This window comes from Pinus tabuliformis, chromosome 1_2, assembly GCF_031772625.1.
Source record: "Pinus tabuliformis cultivar Carrire ecotype Pingquan chromosome 1_2, CPIR1, whole genome shotgun sequence".
In the NCBI taxonomy this organism is placed as follows: Eukaryota; Viridiplantae; Streptophyta; class Pinopsida; order Pinales; family Pinaceae; genus Pinus; species Pinus tabuliformis.
In genome coordinates this window covers 785,575,728-785,594,482 of record NC_142298.1, presented here as the reverse complement: position 1 = coordinate 785,594,482, position 18,755 = coordinate 785,575,728, and positions in this window count along the sequence as shown.

The following is an 18,755-nucleotide window of genomic DNA, read 5'->3' as shown; positions in this document are numbered from 1 at the left end:
GCAAGTTCTTCCATTTAGTATTATTTAAATAAAAAATAAGATAAGGTTAATTTATATTAAAAATAGATATGGTTAATTTATATTTTATATCCATAGAACAAAATTATTGTTGAAAATCAATCATTTATTTTTATAATGGAAACAATAAGACACTAAATTTTTAACGAGACTAATTTTAAGTGAGAATATTTCCAAGTTGAAACAACTTATACATACAATACAACCTTCAAGATTAAGGAAGGTCTTTTAAGTGGTTGGTTATGCCCTACAACATGAATAACGTGCCAAAAATATTCATGATTAGAATGGTGGATGATATTCTACAATTTCTCACCAATACTTCATTTCTATAACGTTAATATTGAGGTTAACGATTAATGTTAACATTAATATTAATATGACGTTTAAAATTAATATTAATTTTAACATTAATATTAAGGCTAATATTAATATTAATATTAAGAACATAACATTAATGTGGGTATTAATAAAGTTGGTAACATTAATATTAAGGTGTATTGATTATTTATTAATAAGGTTAAGATTTATTAATAATACATTTATCTACACATTAAGATATTAAGCTATACATTAGCATATTGATTTATAAATTAGCACATGTTAATCATGATTGACTTGGTTAACCATAGTCAACATGGACGTCATGTTCAACCATGATTAATAATGAGCATTACGTTGAACATCCCTATAGTTAACCATTGACATCATTCTCACCATACCCATTGTCAACCTTGGTTAACAAGAGAGAACGCACAAAATGGGTTTGTGTGAAGACATTTTGCACTAACATTCTGGACTTTGAACAACCTTTTTCCACCTACTCACATTCTACAAGTGATAATGTTGGATTGAGAAGGAAGTCATGGTCAGGTAGATTGTTGATGCATGTAGGCATCTATCTCTTTTCTAAAACCTCTATGCTTGTAATCTCTCTTGGATTCCAAACCCAAACCATTGAATTCTACATTATATATACTCCAAATGACATTTAAGGACAAGAGGCTATATGATAAAGTTCAAAACAAGGCCAAAACAATGTTTTGATTGTCACCAAATTCAAGCATGACTACCATTGCCATCATGGCCCCTAAAGCATTAAACCCCTTTAGTTGACCTTGTTCCATTACAAGAATTGTGGGCCCTATTTTTAATCCGGGTGGATATTGGTGACCACCCGCCTATTCCACTTGGACCCCCAACATTGTTTCCCTTCAGTTTCACAATTTCCAACACATTTTCCTATTTTGACAATTTCTTATTTTTGGCAGTTTTTTGAGCCCTGAACTTTCGGAGCCGTTTTGATGCCATTTCCTTGATAAACAGGAAAATAGGAGACCAACAACCATCCATTTGTAGTCAAAATTCATTGTCCTCGGATAAATATTTTTAAAAAGGTATCATGTGTGCAAAATGGAGATCGTACGCCAAAGTTACAACCCTGGAAAGTTGACGTTCCAACTAGCCCTAGCGAGGCCCACAAGATTTTGGCGCTTCATCTCCTAGGGTTAGGTTCTTGGATGATTATGGTTTTCCATTTTTTTTATGATAAAAATGCCTCCAGGCCTCATTGTAACATAGCTTAGAAGGCATGTAGTCATCACATCTCTTCTCAAAGATAGGCTACCATCGCTTGAGTTAGTTTGTTTCTTTTCTACATGTAAACAATTTTCAGTAGTTGTTATTTATTAGTTAAATTTCTGATTCATTGTATATTTGTTTTTTGTTTAAATCTATATTTTATTTTGTTCTTTCATAAATCCAGATCAATGGTATCAGAGCGCCCTACTCTTTCTCTGTTTTTCTATAAATGTCCCCAACAAGATCGAGGTAGAAGGAGTTGGGACATGAACTGGCTAAACCCTTACAAGACCAACCTCACTGACCTTGACAAACTCCCTTGGGGGAAGAAAAGAAAGACAATGGAGTAGGAGTTCCTTTCAAAATTGTGCTTGAAGAGACCCTTAAGAAACAAAGGAACAAGATGATGGATAATTTTTCTCAGATCCTTCAGCAGGTATCAGCGGGAGAAGCATCTTCATCCAATAGTCACTTCAGAGGTGTCGCCCACTTTAAGGTACAAGTTAAATTTGACATTCCTATGTTTGAAGGCTAGATAAACGTAGATGCCCTAAATAGATGGTTAAAGCTTTTGGAAGGATATTATTTTGTCGATAATTTTTCTAATAGGGAAAATATTACTTTTGCACTCCTCAAAGCCACCCCCCATTTCAAGGACTCATGGGAAATGAACTATGAATGGAAGGACAAGGAGGAACCCTCACTATTTTTATCTGCACCTTCTTGAAAATTCTTTTCGAGATGTCATTTGTAACAACCCCAGGTTGATTTTTTATGTAAATAAAATAATACCAAGGTCATGGGACACATAATCCAAGTTGAATGGTGGGAAACACACTATAGTGGACATCTCTTGTGGTTAATTAATGGCTATGAAAATTGGTAAAGGAAAAGAGGCAATAAATGGATATTTAATATGAAAACTAAAAGAAAATAGGAGAAAAGGAAGATGAAGAGACACAAATATACATGCAAGGGAAATTAGACAGAAATTAGAGGAAAATGAAGACGAAGGAAAAAGGAAAAGAAGAGACTAGGAATCAATGATAAAAAGGCATTAGAGAAACAATTCACAGCTTTTGTCTGTCTAGCTTTTGATAACTTTTATAAATAGATCTCTAAAAGAAGAGAGATGAATCACTTGGAAAATAAGGCAAGAATAGGAAAGAAAGGGAGCACAAGAAAAGGTTGGAAAAACAACTACAATAGGAAGACATTGCAGGTAATAGGTTGCATGTGTGATTTCATTTCTACTATTTGGATGCATGGTACATGCATTTGGTTATTTGGTTGCTTTGTTGTCATTGCCATGGGATTTACCTAGATTGATAGTGGTTTTCAGCCTTGCCTTGTCATTTCCTGGATAGCCATGGTGTTACGGGTTCCCTGTTTTGTTTTAAACTTTGGACAATCGGTAGACTTTGGATCATGGTGAGGTGGTCTCATGAAATTCCCAAGGGCCAAGAGTGGAGATGGGCTTTCTCCTAGAACTCTTGACGGATGGGTGGAGACAGGAAAATTCCTCAAGGTATGGTGAAGAAACTTGGAGGCATCCAAACTTGTTTAGTGTTAATGATTTCTATACTTGTTTAGGTGAAATATTTGTAGTTGAGGGTTGATGTGGTTTGGCCTCTGTAAGCTCTGGTTGGTTATGTTTTGATTTATCCCATGAGATCCCACATTCATGCTTGGAATATGGCATGGGGGTGATTCGCTGAAAGAGATATTTGGTTCAGCCCAATCTATGGTCGAGAGTACGTGGAAGTCCCTGACTTGGTTGGCATTTACATATGTTCATATGAGCTATTTTCTTATTGTGATCGATGAGGACATGTAATGGTTATTGTGTTGATGTTATGATTGAATTTCCATCAATTCATTCTAGTTATATGCTAGTTATAGGTATAGTTAAATGATGTTCTCTTCTTATGGATCTTGCTTATGATTCGTTAAGTTCGTAAATGGTTATATAAATGCATGGGCTAACAAGTGTTGTTGCTGCTAGTTTGAGAGGGCATTGAGCCTTTTTTATGATTCCTTGATGAAGTTAAGAATACATTGAACATATATACATTCATGATGTGTATTTATTATGTTTACCATGTGTTTGATGAAATTTTCTCATATGTTTGGAAAATTCTAAGCAAGATCTAACCATTAGAGAAATTTTGAGGTCTAAAATGGGCCTAAAAAAATGTACAACCAAATTCAACTTTATAAGAATGAGTAGGATTCAAGATGATGATGTCAACCATGGTGGATGATTCACCATCTTTGGAGTAAAAAAGTAAAATATATATATATATATATATATATATATATATATATATATATATTCAACTCATATTTTCAACTTATCTCCCTATGCTTTTACTCAAATTTTGACCGGGAGCACTAAATGGATGCATAATTTAATTCATCATCCAAGGAGTACCCATTTTAGACCTCAAAATTTCTCTAATGCATAGTACTTATCATATACACTTTTCTTCACCTTAGATTTGATTCTAGAAATTTATGAGTTGTTATGGGTTGTGGTGTGTAGGCTAGCCCTGGAAATGTGGCATTGAGTTCATGGCTGCATGCATGGAACTGGGAAATTTTGGTTGCCACTTCATAGAGGGAGGCTTGTGCATGTGGCTGGAGCCTTCTAGCCACACTCACAACAGCTTATGCGTGTGGCTGGGTTGTGAGCTTAGTTAAAAAGAAGTTCGAGCTCAGGCTCTAATCACTAGGGGTTTTGGTCTAACACCTAGGTGATATGGTGTCCCTGAGAGGTTTCAATAAGTTTTTGGTTAGTAAACCCCACTTCCATAACTGGAACTTAGATGTTGGGTCATTTCATAGAAACTTTCAGCTAATGTTTACGTGGAGAGCTTGTAAAAGTGGGTAAATGTTAGATGGGGTGGTTACAGGGTGGTATTAGAGTGAGGTTGCAGCATTGGACCTTAAGGTAAATGCAGATTGTTATGTATGCATGCCACTTGTCTATATGTTATTATGAATGCATGTTAATCGATTTTATGGTTATGATATCCATGTATGATGTGGTATGCTTGTGAGATTGTATCATGCTAATTTGTATTGGCCTGTGGAGATGCAATAGGCTCCCCTGAGATACCTTGAGGTATGATTTTGATTATGTTTCTATTTAGCTAACAATGGCATATTGCAGGAAATAGAAGGCTAAGAAATGAAGAACATAATAGTTGAGTACAATTCATATGACTCTCTGTATAGGCCTGAAGAGACATTGGTAGGATGTGAGAGATCAATGGAGTAACAAGGAGAGGGATATTATCCTAGTTTGACAGATACATTGAGAAGCTTGAAGGAAAAAATTGTGAGTTGCAAGGTAGACAATGAGCGATTGATTGAGTCATAGGAAAAGCTTACCAGAGCTCAGGAAAGCAATTCGACGTTAATGCAGTGATTCTCCAGAGCCTTTCAAGTTTACAGAAGTGGGGACAGCTAGGGATCAGTCATGGACAAGAAGAAAAGACTAATGGTATAGATGGAAGCAGGTCTCAGAAATAGTACAGGGTGGACAAAGATGATACAGTGAAGAGTGGTAGATCCTTGGATACACTTGACAGGAGGGCTAGCACTCATGGATTTTATTCTAGCTCTGGTTCCAAGAGACATCATCGCCATCACTGCCAACATCCTTATAGGAGGAGTGAGAGGGGATATTTGCCAGAAGAGTTCAAGAAAGATCCTACTTTTGATGGAAAAATAAATAAATCAAAGGATCTAGAAGCATGGTAGCTTGGAATGAAGAAATTCTTCAGATTGCATGATTATTCAGACAACATGAAAGCCAAGATAGCCACCTTCAGTCTCAAGGGAAAAGTAGATATTTGGTGGGAAGATGTTAAGCATGTCAGAGGCATCAGGGAAGAGGAGCTAATTTGGGATGAGTTTGAAAGACTCTTCAAAATAAAGTAATTGTCTGAGAGATATTATGATGGGATGGCCAAGGACTTCTATGAGCTTAGGATGGGTTACATGATAGATAAAGAGTACACAACTAAATTTATATAGTTGTTGAGGTATGTTCCCTATCTCAAGGATGAGAAAGTGAAGATCCAAAGGTTCCTCAGTGTGCTGCCAATAGCATTCAAAGATCAGATTGAGTTTGATGAGCCTCGATCAGTGGAGGAATCCATCAAAAAGTTGAAGCATTATTATGAGAAGTCAAAGCACAACCTTGAATTCAAGCGGGATTGGAAAATGATCCGAACCTAAATAGGAACGCAACAAATTACAGATATAACCATATATTAAGGGAATTTTGAGGTCTAAAATGGGCCTCCTAAGAAAAATGTACAACAAAAATAAACTATATGAGAACCAATAGGATTCAAAATGATGATGACAACCATGGGGCATGATTCACCATTTTTGAAGTAAAAAAGTAAAAAGATTAAAAAATAATAAAATAATAAAATTAATTTTCAACTTATCTCCCAAATGTTTTACTCAAACTTCGAGCGGAATTACTCATTAGATGCAAAATTTAATTCCTCATTCAAAGAGTACCAATGCTGCATACTTTTGATGGACCCTGCTACATGAAAAATGATGAATACATGAAAAAACGTGATTGCAATCACGTTTTTCAAGTATTTTTCATTTTTTGTGTAGCGAGGTCCATCAAAATTATGTAACATGGGTACTCCTTGGATGAGGAATCAAATTATGCATCCAATGAGCGTTTCTTCTGGAAATTTGAGTAAACCCATAGGGAGATAAGTTGAAAATACGAGTTGAAAAAATAGATTTTCATTTTTTCCCTAAAAAATTTAATGATGTAATATAATATTATTTTAATATTTCCACTATTAATTTATGATTTCCATAGGAGGCCCATTTTAGACCTCAAAATTACCCTAATGAATACAGAGATGCAACAAAAATAACACTTCATTTCATTAATATCAAATATTGAAATAAACTTACAAACAAAATGGAAATAAACTAGCTCGAGCGGTGGTATCTTATCTTTGAGAAGAGATGTGGCTGCTACATGCCTCTAAACTATATTACAATGAGGCTCGAAAGCCTATTTATTATTGAGAAACAATGGAAAACCCTAAACATCCAAAAACCTAACCCTAAGAGATGAAGCGCCAAAACTATGGGCCTCGTTTGGGTAAAAAACTATATTCAATTTCCTGGGGTCGTAACTTTGGCATGTGATATCTGTTTGACGCGCACAATACATCATTATAAAGATCTATCCAAGGAATACAACTTTTGAATGGAAAAAAATTATTTGCACCCGAGTTTTCCCAAAAAAATGTCATTTAGGGCCTCAAAACAGCTATGGAAGTTCGGGACCTGAAAAACTGCCAAGAATAGTAAGCTTTGCTACAATTAAGGATACTGAAAAACTGAAAGAGATAGTGGTGGGTGTCCAAGTGGAACAGGTAGGTGGCCACCGACATCCACTTGGATCAGTCCTTCCCCCTTAGGAAGAAATGGTCCCCATTGCATTGAGTGCCTCCATGAGATAGGGAAACTTATGTTGAACTTGGTCCCTAGTGAGCCACTTGCCTTGGTGCAGGAGTTGGCCAACTTTGACAACCTGATATAGTTGGATCTTCTGCTAGCGAGTGTTCTTGATATGTGTGTCCATAATCCGATCAGTTGTGGCTTGTTCCATGCAGTCTGGGTTTAACTTTATTGGTGTGAGTTGTTTTTCAATGTCTGATGTGTCTAGTAATGGTGGGAAGTATGGTTGAAGGCAGTCCACATTGAACACTGGGTGCAGGCCAAGGAATGGGGGAATGTTGAACTCAAAAGCATTGTCTCCCACAACCTTGGTAATGGTGTAAGGACCATATTAGAGTGGTTTGAGCTTCTGATGGGCTCTGGTAAGGCGTTCTTTCTGCAAATGCAACCAAACTTTTTTGCCCACCTGAAACTTGTGTGGCAACTAATGTTGATCAGTTGCTTCTTATACTTGGAAGTTGATTTATCCAAGATGTCGTGAACCTGCTGGCAGATGTGTTGGATGCGTTCAATAAATTTTGTCTCCTTATCAGCCTCAGACAATACATGTGTGGATTATGTCTGTGTAGTGCATGAGGCATGGCAACATTAATCGAACACAATGGTTGAATTCCTGGACCCACTTGAAAAGGATTGTGACTAGTCGAGCTATGGAAAGCTCTGTTATAACTGTGTTTCACAAGGAAGACTCTCATCCTATGTTCATGGATGATTAAAGTTGTACATGCGGAATATGTGTTGTTGAAAATAGCAACAAGAAATGCTAAAAATAGCATTGCTATAAATAGCATTTCAGGATATACTCCAACTCTGTTGGAAATAGAAAAAAAATAGAAATGCTAAAAATAGCATTTCTATAAATAGCATTTTAGGATATATTCCAATTTTGATTTGTCCTTGAATCAAAATTGAGAATTAAAATTCGAATTTAGTCTCACTAGCTATTTGAAAAATAATTAATTAATTCATCTTGAGTTAATTAGTTGGAGAAAATCAAACATGAAGTCAATGTGAAGACATGCAACAGTTATCCCTTTGATTGAGGAAGTTATCCCTTAATTAAGGAGATAAGGATGAGTTTTATTTGAGTTATAATTAGTTAGCTCAGTTAACTGAGTTAAGTCAAGTTAAATTAGTTCCAAACAGTTTGTGGAACTAATTGTGAGTTCAGTCAGTTAATGCATGCATGCATGCAACTAGTGTTCTCCAGATAAGTGAATATTCTCTCATAAATAACTCATGCATGTCAGTTCAGACAGAGACCTAGTTGAGATTAAAGGAAGGGACAACGTACTATTAGTTGGAGGAATTTTCCTATAAAGGAAACTCATCCATGCAAAAAGAATTATCTCCTTTAGGATTGCGTAGTTATTTTAGAGGTCAGTGAGTAGTGTGTGAGGTAATTACACATGGGTGGTAGCTTGAGGACCCAGGAGAAACTGCACAAGGAAATAGGAGGCTTAGAGGACTAAAGGAAGGCATATGTGTTGTCTATTTTGTCTATGAGCAGCAGTGAGGGATTGTACTGAGAGCTGGATAGCTTGTGAGCTAAAGCTTTGTGTAATCCTGAGATATTTCAGCTTGTATGATAATACAGATAGTGGGGCTTTTAGTTGAGGCTTTCCCTAGAGTATTCTTCTGTGTTTCATGTGTATCATTTCTTCTTATCTGTTATATGTGTTATATTTGATCTTGCTCAAAATCGATTAAGCTTCTGCAACTTTGTTTGTAGAAGTAAATCAAGTATTTTGCTTTAGTATATTGCATTATCAGGTGATCTACAGTGATAATTTATACATGGTATCAGAGCATAGGTGATCAAAGCAGAGAACAGTATACAAAGAAGGGAGAAGTTCGAAGTTTGAAGTTCTTGATTGTAGAAATCAAATTCTTATCACATCTCAAAGTTCACCAATGGCGTTCAATGATTTGAGACTCGAGTATGCCTTGGATGGCAGCTCGAATTATATAGCCTGGAAGGATCGCATGGAAGCAGTATTAGAGGACAACGGTTTGAAGGACTTCATTGATCACGAAGTCCCCAAGCTAGCAACAACTAATGTCCAAGAATTGGCGGAATGGAGGAAATGTGTGGCTAGAGTGAGGAGGATTCTTCTGGAGGGAGTTCGAGACCATATTGTCTCATGTCTCCATGGGAAGGAGACACCATTTTCAATGTGGAAGACACTGAAGGATCTATATCAGAATAACAGCGATCAGAGGAAGCTGGCGCTGAAAGACAAGCTTCGGAAAATCAAGTGTGAAAAGGGCGACACGATCTCTACATATCTGAAAAAGCTCACCACCTGCAGAGATGAGCTTGGAAGTGTAGGAATCATGATAGCCAATGATGATATGGTGAGTCTTGCCCCCCTTGGTCTTCCTAAGAGCTGGCATAGCTACCAGGACTCAGTGAATGGAAGAGAGAAACTGCCAGATTGGGAACGACTGTGGTCAAATCTGATGTAGGAGGAGATCAGGAGAAGCACCAGAGATGGTTCTTCATCCAAGGAAGATGAAGAAAATTGCGCCTTAGTGAGTAAGGCAAGGAAAGGGAAGGAGAAGGATTCTCATCCCAAATTGAGTTCTTCTCATGGAGGGAAGAAGATTGACAAATCTAAAGTGAGATGCTTTAATTGTCATGAGGTAGGCCATTATGCAACTAATTGTCCATTGAAGAATTCCAAGAAGGGATCCTCGGAAGGATTTCAAGGTAAGGCATTGGCCTCTCAGTTCGAATTGGATTTTACCCTCATCACATGCATGGTTTCTGTTGAGCTAATTTATTCACACAAATTAACACAATATTCCTTATCAATCCTAGTTGGTAATACTTGAAGGCAAGTCTACTATATATGAATATCATATGTAATCAAACTTGCAAGATAAGGTTTTCAAAAACTAAAGAAGTGCATATTACAAATATAACCTATATTAGCAATTCCAATTCACTTTGTAAAGAGGGAAAGCTGAAATGGCTCTTAACTTAAGAGGTCCAATTCTTCCTCAATTATTACTTGATGAACATAAATCAGAAACTAATAGCTTAAGATGGACAAATAATTAATGAAGGGATGCTCCTAACTTAAGAGACCTTTGGTATTTTCCATCATAATTCATTCACCATAATGCTATCAATTGAAAACCAAAAAGACATAAGAAAACTGCTTGCATGTAATCAAGGAAAACTAGTTACAATTCACCAAATTAACAGAAGGAGTGCTCAACTTGAACACTTTTGTTTTTCCAACTTACTAAAGTGATGAGTAAACTAAGATTTAATGAAATAAATCATCACACATTAACCATAAACCAATCTGAAACAAATCATGTAAACAAGTTCTACAATAACCAGATTATGGAAAATTAAACTAGTTTAAACAAAGAAGTGTCAAAGAAGTGTACTTACCATGGAATGGGGGCCCTCCACCATTGCTTTGCACACTTGGAGATTGATATCAGAAGCTTAAACTTAGTCACACATCCACATTATTGAATAGAAAAATAGTAGTAGAACAGGTTCTTCAAATTAGCTCTCAACTCCAAAATGTCTCAGCATGAAATTATACAAAAGTCAATACATAAGCCACTAAAGTCTTGGCTTTAAATAGAATTCTTGTGAAACAAACTGATCTATAATCCTTCTAACAAAAATATCTACTCATATTCACCCATATAAGTCAAATTCATCAATCCCATCCCAAGAAATATGGTCAATCCCATAAAATCTCAAAACTACTCTATTTCTATGGATTTTCTGAGTGACTAGTCATGGTTGACCAGCACTAAATGTTGAAAATAATACTGAGAGGGGGGGTGAATCAGTATTATCAAATTCTTTTTCAACTTATATAAATATTAGCAGATCTGACTAATGAAACTTGTGTATACCTTCCAGACTTATAATTTAATTTAATCTTCAAATGTTGATCATTAATCTGTGAGTCAGAACCATATAATAGTAAGCAGGAACAGAGAAGTAGAGCAGACAGTCACACAAAAGAACACAAGATATAAGGTGGAAACCCAATGTGGGTGAAAACCACCTGCTGCAATATGTCTCTATCTTCTTTCAGTTAGAAACTTCCTTTTACAATGATTCTGTACTGGTGCAGTCTTATACCAGCACGCAGGCTTCAACCTGCAGAAGGCTACAACCTTCTCTCGTTCTCTAGACTCTTCTGGAAGGGAGATACAACCCCTTTAGCTCTTGTACTATCTGAGGTACTAGTATGTACGTGCTGACCTACAGAAGACTTCTCTTTTCTTCCAGGGACCACGTTTCATAAATTTTCAAACTGGATCCATGAATATCAATCAAACATCAAATAGATCTGCAATCAACCAACTTCCTTGTACAAATACTGAATCAATAACTTCTCAAAACACAGTACCAGTAACCAGACACCAATTCAGAACCCTGAACACTGCAGTAATAGACAAAAGCAGCTAAAACATATTTCAAGAAAAAGTCTGCAACTTCACCAATAGAAACCTGTGTACGTTCGCAGTATTCAGTTCTTTATCCTGCGGGTATCTGCACCTTCGCAGTGTCAAACCTGCTGGTATCCACACCTGCGCTTTGTCGAGACTGCGGGTATCCGCGCCTGCGCTGTGTCGAGCCTGTAGGTATCCGCGCCTGCGCTGTGTCGAGCCTGCGGGTATCCGCGCCTGCGCTGTGTCACACCAACCGATCACCAGTATTTCAGATCTTTCTCATCTCCAGATATTCAACACATTAGTTGCTCCAGCCAAATGATCTCCTTTCCTTTTTATAGTCTAGGCCTTACTCAAACCATGGTCCAAAACCATAGAGATCCAATACTAGGGACCCAAAACCTGGGTTCAATACTTTAGATGCAAACACCACGGACCAAAACCATAGGATCAAAAATGTCGGACTAAATACCATGGACCAACCATAAGATTTCCCACGTGCGCGCTTTTCTCTGCATGAAAGTGCGTGTATTTTACATCCACACTTTTTGTTTGGAGAACCTGTGTACATATCCGCAACTTTTGTTCGGCGCACCTGCGTATGTCCGCGGCTTTGTGAACAGGAACCTGCGGGTATCTTATTTTCTACTATTTTGAGAGCCTGAACTTGTGATCTGCTATTTGAGTGAGTTGCCATCAAGGACAACACTTATGTCATCGAGCCAAACCTGTGTCATAATGCCAACAATCTCCCCCTTTGGACTTGATGGCAACCCAAAGTCACTCAAAGTCTTTTCTCCCCCTTTGACATCAAGGGAAAAGGGTTATGCTCCCCTGAGTACATGCTGAAATCTCTGCTCTGCTGTGTTGTCCAAGCTCCCCCTGACATATAGGCAAGATCTGCAAGAAGATGTTCTACAAAAGAAATATGACTTTATACATCATAACTAACCTTCCTATCACCAAAGACTCATACATACTCCTCCCAACCAAGTGGGGATACAGCATATTACATTATCCATCCCAGGCATAGTGGGGCACCAAGATAGGCCGTTACATGACCTTGACAAAAGAAAGATAGAGACAAAATATCAGCAGCATCTGTCAATCATTATTCAGATCAGTATTCATGTTCTCCTTATGCACTTGCTCCTCCTGAAATCAAAACAACTGAAGAATTGAACCAAGATCTTCTATGATAATGCCAACAATGCATTATTAGAAGAATATATGCTCCCCCTAAACCTGTGCCAGATTGTCTCTGACATACCCATATCGGACTCTTATCATTCTTGTTCTTCTTCAAGTCGACTGTATCCACATAAAGCAGCGTATGTACATGTATACCCCATATGAAACTCGCGTACAACCAACAATCTCTGAAACATACAAGATTCAACAACAAGATGATGCATCAACTACCCCCAGCTTTTGTCTGAGGTATTCAAAGGTCTCCCTGGGCAGTGGTTTGGTGGGAATATCATCAACTTGTTCCTTAGAGGGAACATACTTCAATTTGACCTTTTGTTCAAGCACTTGTTCTCAGAGAAAATGATACTTGATCGGTATGTGCTTAGTCTTTGAATGCATGACAGGATTCTTTGAAATACTGATTGCACTTGTGTTATCACAAAAAATGGAGATAGGTGGAGTACAAGTGATTTGAAGATCTTGCAATGTTTGCATCATCCAAAGGAGTTGTGTGCAGCAAGATGCAGCAGCTACATATTCTGCTTCAGCTGTAGATAATGCAATAGAGCTTTGTTTCTTGCTGAACCAAGATACTAATCTAGGACCCATGAAGAATGCACCACCACTAGTGCTCTTCCTATCATCCACGCTTCCTGCCCAATCCGCATCAGTGTATGCATGAAGTGTGAGATCTGTACCTCTAGGATACCATAAGCCATAGTTTTGAGTTCCTTGAAGATACTTGAAGATTCTCTTAACTTCCTGAAGATGAGTTTCCTTTGGATTTGCCTGAAACCTTCCAACTATTCCCACTGCATGCATGATGTCTGGTCGGGTACCTGTTAGATAGAGTAGATTACCAATCATGGATCTATAGGTTGGTTGATGTACGGCTGCCGATTCATCATTTGCGCTGAGGCTGCATCCTTTCACCATGGGGGTACATATTGGTTTTGAATCCTCCATCCCATATTTCTTCAAGATCTACTTGAGATATTTGGTTTGTGATAGAAAAATGCCATCTTTGTTTTGTTGGACTTGTAAACCAAGAAAATATGTGAGCTCACCAAGCATGGACATTTCAAACTCTTTCTGCATCACCAAGGCAAAATTTTGACTCATGTCTTCTTCATTGCTACCAAAGATGATATCATCAACATACACAACAAGTATCAACAACTTATCATTATCAATTTTTATATATAGATTGCTATCAGTTGATCCTTTTATAAAACCTTGTTGATGGAGGTACTTATCCAACCAATAATACCATGCCCTTGGAGCCTGTTTAAGGCCATAGAGAGCCTTTTTGAGTCTGCATACAAGTTTTGGATCATTTCCAAGAATAAACCCATCTGGTTGTTCAATATATACTTCTTCATTTAAGTCTCCATTCAGAAAGGCAGATTTTACGTCCATCTGAAATACTTTGAACTTCTGAAAGCTAGAGAGAGCAAGGAACATTCTTATGGCCTCAAGTCTGGCAACTGGAGCAAAAGTTTCTTCAAAGTCTATGCCTTCTTGTTGCGCATATCCTTTACAAACAAGTCTTGCCTTGTTTCTAACCACATCCCCATTTTCATTCAGCTTATTTTTGAAAATCCATTTTGTCCCTATGACATTCTTATCTTTTGGTCTAGGAACCAACTCCCAAGTGTTATTCTTTTCAATCTGCTCGAGTTCTTCCTCCATGGCCTTGACCCAGCATTCATCTTTGCAATCCTCTCTTACATTCTGTAGTGCAGTGGAGGAGAGAAATGCTAGATAGCTTGAAGCTTCTGAAATGGTTCTTCTTCTTTGTACACCTGCCTCTTTCTGCCCCAAAATTTGAGATTTTGGATGATTCTTCTGAACGTATCTGGATGGAGTCTTTTCTTCTATCCTTATCTGTTCTTCTGGTTGCTTCATGGGTTTCTTCTTCATCATGAATCTGATTTGACGTTGATGGATAGTCTTCGCCATCTTCGAGATCTTCAGATTTACCTGCCTAGGAGTGTTTCCTTCTTCATCAACCACTACATCAATACTTTCAACAATTTTACCAAGTCTTTTATTGTAACATTTGTAAGCTTTGCTGTGGAGAGAGTAGCCAAGTAAAATGCCTTCATCTGCTCTAGGTTCAAACTTGCCAAGATTTTCATCAGTTCTTTTAATGTAGCATTTGCTTCCAAAAATTTTGAAGTATTTTACTGTGGGAGTCTTATCATACCAAAGTTCATGAGGAGTCTGGGTGCTGTTTACCCGGACGTTTGTCTTGTTGAGAATAGTAATAGCAGCAAATGCGGCTTCACCCCAGAAGGTTGCGGGAGTTCCAGACTCATCAAGCATAGCACGAGCCATTTGTTGAACCGTTCTGTTCATCTTTTCCGCTACTCCATTTTGTTGAGGAGTCCTTGCAGCAGAAAATTCCTTCTTATTCCATGTTCTTTACAAAAATCGAAAAATTCATCTGAGGTAAATTCCCCTCCTCGATCAGATCTGAGGCATTTGATTCTATGATCTGATTCGTTTTCAACCAAGGCTTTGAATGACTTGAACTTTTCGAAAGCTTCATCTTTATACTTCATGAGTCCTATCCAACACATCCTTGAAAAGTCATCAACGAACAATATGAAATACTCTTCTCCTCGAGGTGACTTCTTCCTAATTGGACCACATATATTGGTGTGAACAAGTTCAAGTGGTCTGCTAGCTGATCCTTCCTTCTCAGGGAAATTAGTTCTGGTTTGCTTACCAAATTGACATGACTTGCATATTGTATTGTCTGGAATTCTGATATCAGGAAGATCACGAACTGCCTGATATTTGCATGCTTTCCTTATCTGAGAGAAGCTAAGATGCCCCAGTCTTCTGTGCCATAGCCAGTGTTCATCATTCTTGCTTAAATAGCATTGTTTTTGTTCTCCCTTGAGTACATATAAGTTATTTGGAGTTCTTATGCCTCTGATCACTGTCTTTCCTGTATCAAGCTCACGAAAAATACATCCATTTGATCGAAATATTACCTCAGTTCCTTGATCACACATCTGACTGACACATAATAGATTATGCTTTAAGCCATCAACATACATAACATTACCAGCCTTAACCTTTTCTTTCAAACGAACAGAGCCTTTATCTTTTATGAATGCAGGGGTGTCATTTCCAAATGAGACCTTCTTTTCCTTTTCTAAGGCACTATATGACTGAAGTTTTTCTTTATTACCTGTCATATGTTTCGAGCATCCACTGTCGATGTACCATTGATTTTCCTGTGCTTCCGCATATAAGGCTATCCCACATCTTTTCGGTTGCATTTCTTTCCTTTTCCATGTTTTGGAACTCAATGAGGCTTGCTCCTTCTAAGTTGTTTGCCGAAACCTACTTCTGCATTCAGAATCTTCATGACCGAAGTTGTTACAGATAGAACATTCTATTTCATTTTCAAGAGCAGAGAAGTTATTGTAGGTTCTTTTCATGATTCCTGTCATACTCCTTTGTTTTTGAGCTTCCCTAGTCATGATGGTCTTGTAGGCAACACATTGAGCAGCTTTATGACCAAAGTTATGACAAGAGAAACATTGGCCATTGAAGAAATTCCTGCGATTATCAAATCTACCAACCATATGATTGTAGTTTCCATCCATTCTTGAGCCAATATGAGAATGATTTACCTGTGGTTGGTTGAGGCTTCTATTCATCCTTGACGTAGATTGCCCCCGATTTACTTGATAATCTTTGATCATTCTTGAAGCAAATTGTCCCTGATTTACCTGGTGATCTGCATTATGCTTTTGCTGTCGATTGTCAACTTGTTCACTTCTCCTTGCTGCATCAAGATAACTTTTGGAGGTGGATGGCTTCTGCACTTGCTTCTGAGCTTGAGATGCTTCTTCGGAATATCTGAGACCAGTCTTGATTAGAGGAGAATGCTGCACTTTGATAATCTCATCTAGAGTTTCAGATCCTTTAGCAAATCTGAGATTAAGGGCTTTTGTTTTCTCAATTTCTTTTCTAAGTCCCACAATTTCACATTCTAACTCTTCATTGTGTTTATCTTTTTCAGCAAGTTGGAATGTTAGAGTATCTATAATCATATTCTTTTCCTCTAAACAAACTTTAAGTTTAGAAATTTCTTCATAAAGACCTTCTTCATTTATAGCATCCAAGAAATCATCATCTTCAAAAGCCATCAAAAGTCTATCATCATTACCTTGTTCATCTCCATCACTATTTGACAATCCATCACTGTCTTCATGCATGTAATAGCTTTTCTTATTTACATTATGTTTTCTGTTCCATCTAATAGGTTCCTTACCTTTGTCTAGTTTATCGTTATGAGGACATTTTGCAGCATAATGACCGACTCTTCCACAGCTTAAGCATTTGAAAGGCAGCTTACCTTTGAATCTTCTAGTTCCCCGTTGAAGGTTCTTGACAAAATTTGATTCTTCCTCTTCTTCTGACATATGTCTGCCTCATAGTAATCTCCTTTTCCTGAAGCCTTGAATGCAACTTCTCTCCTGTCTGATGGTCCTCCTTTTGTCATATCATAAGCAGTTAGAATTCCGTGCAGCTGTGACATGGTAAGGCTCTGTAGATTCTGCTTTTCTTCTATGGCAGAAACTTTTGAATCAAACTTAGGCGACAAAGATCTTAGAACTTTTTCAACCAAAACAACTTCTTTTATTTCTTCACCCAAGTTTTTCATATAATTTACGATCTCATCTATACGTAGGAAATAGCTAGCCACACTTTCATCATTATGCATTCTGAGACTTTCATATTGAATTCTAAGAGTTTGTAATTTTGCTCGTTTTACCTGTTCATCTCCTTCATAGCTCACAACAATCTTGTCCCATATTTCCTTTGCGCTTTTGAGCTGCATAATCTTGACTAATTCTGATTGAGATAGACTTCCTAATAGAGTATTGACAGCTTTTACATTTGTTTCATACTGCTTCTTACCAGCTGCATCTGTAGGAGTTGCTGATGGAAATGTGTATCCAGTTTCCACAATATCCCAAACTTTTGTACCAAGAGATTGAAGATAAGCAGTGATTCTTACCTTCCAATAGACGAAGTTGCTCCCATCAAAAATCGGTGGCCTGATAGATGCTTCCTTTTCGTAGTTGCTCATGATGATAGATCTTCCTTCAAGCGATCAAGCTTTTCCTGAAGGACCTGCTCTGATTCCAATTGTTGAAAATAATACTGAGAGGGGGGGTGAATCAGTATTATCAAATTCTTTTTCAACTTATATAAAGATTAGCAGATCTGACTAATGAAACTTGTGTATACCTTCCAGACTTATAATTTAATTTATTCTTTAGATGTTGATCATTAATCTGTGTGTCAGAACCATATAACAGTAAGCAGGAACAGAAAAGTAGAGCAGACAGTCACACAAAAGAACACAAGATATAAGGTGGAAACCTAATGTGGGTGAAAACCACCTGCTGCAATATGTCTCTATCTTCTTTCAATTAGAAACTTCCTTTTACAATGATTCTGTACTGGTGCAGTCTTATACCAGCACGCAGGCTTCAACCTGCAGAAGGCTACAACCTTCTCTCATTCTCCAGACTCTTCTGGAAGGGAGCTACAACCCCCTTATCTCTTGTACTAGCTGAGGTACTAGTATGTAGGTGTTGACCTACAAAAGACTTCTCTTTTCTTCTAGGGACCACGTTTCATAAATTTTCAAACTGGATCCATGAATATCAATCAAACATCAAATAGATCTGCAATCAACCAACTTCCTTGTACAAATACTGAATCAATAACTTCTCAGAACACAGTACCAGTAACCAGACACCAATTCAGAACCCTGAACACTGCAGTAATAGACAAAAGCAGCTAAAACATATTTCAAGAAAAAGTCTGCAACTTCACCAATAGAAACCTGCGTACGTTCGCAGTATTCAGTTCTTTGTCCTGCGGGTATCCGCACCTCCGTTGTGTTGAACCTGCGGGTATCCGCACCTGCGCTTTGTCGAGACTGCGGGTATCCGCGCCTGCACTCTGTCAAA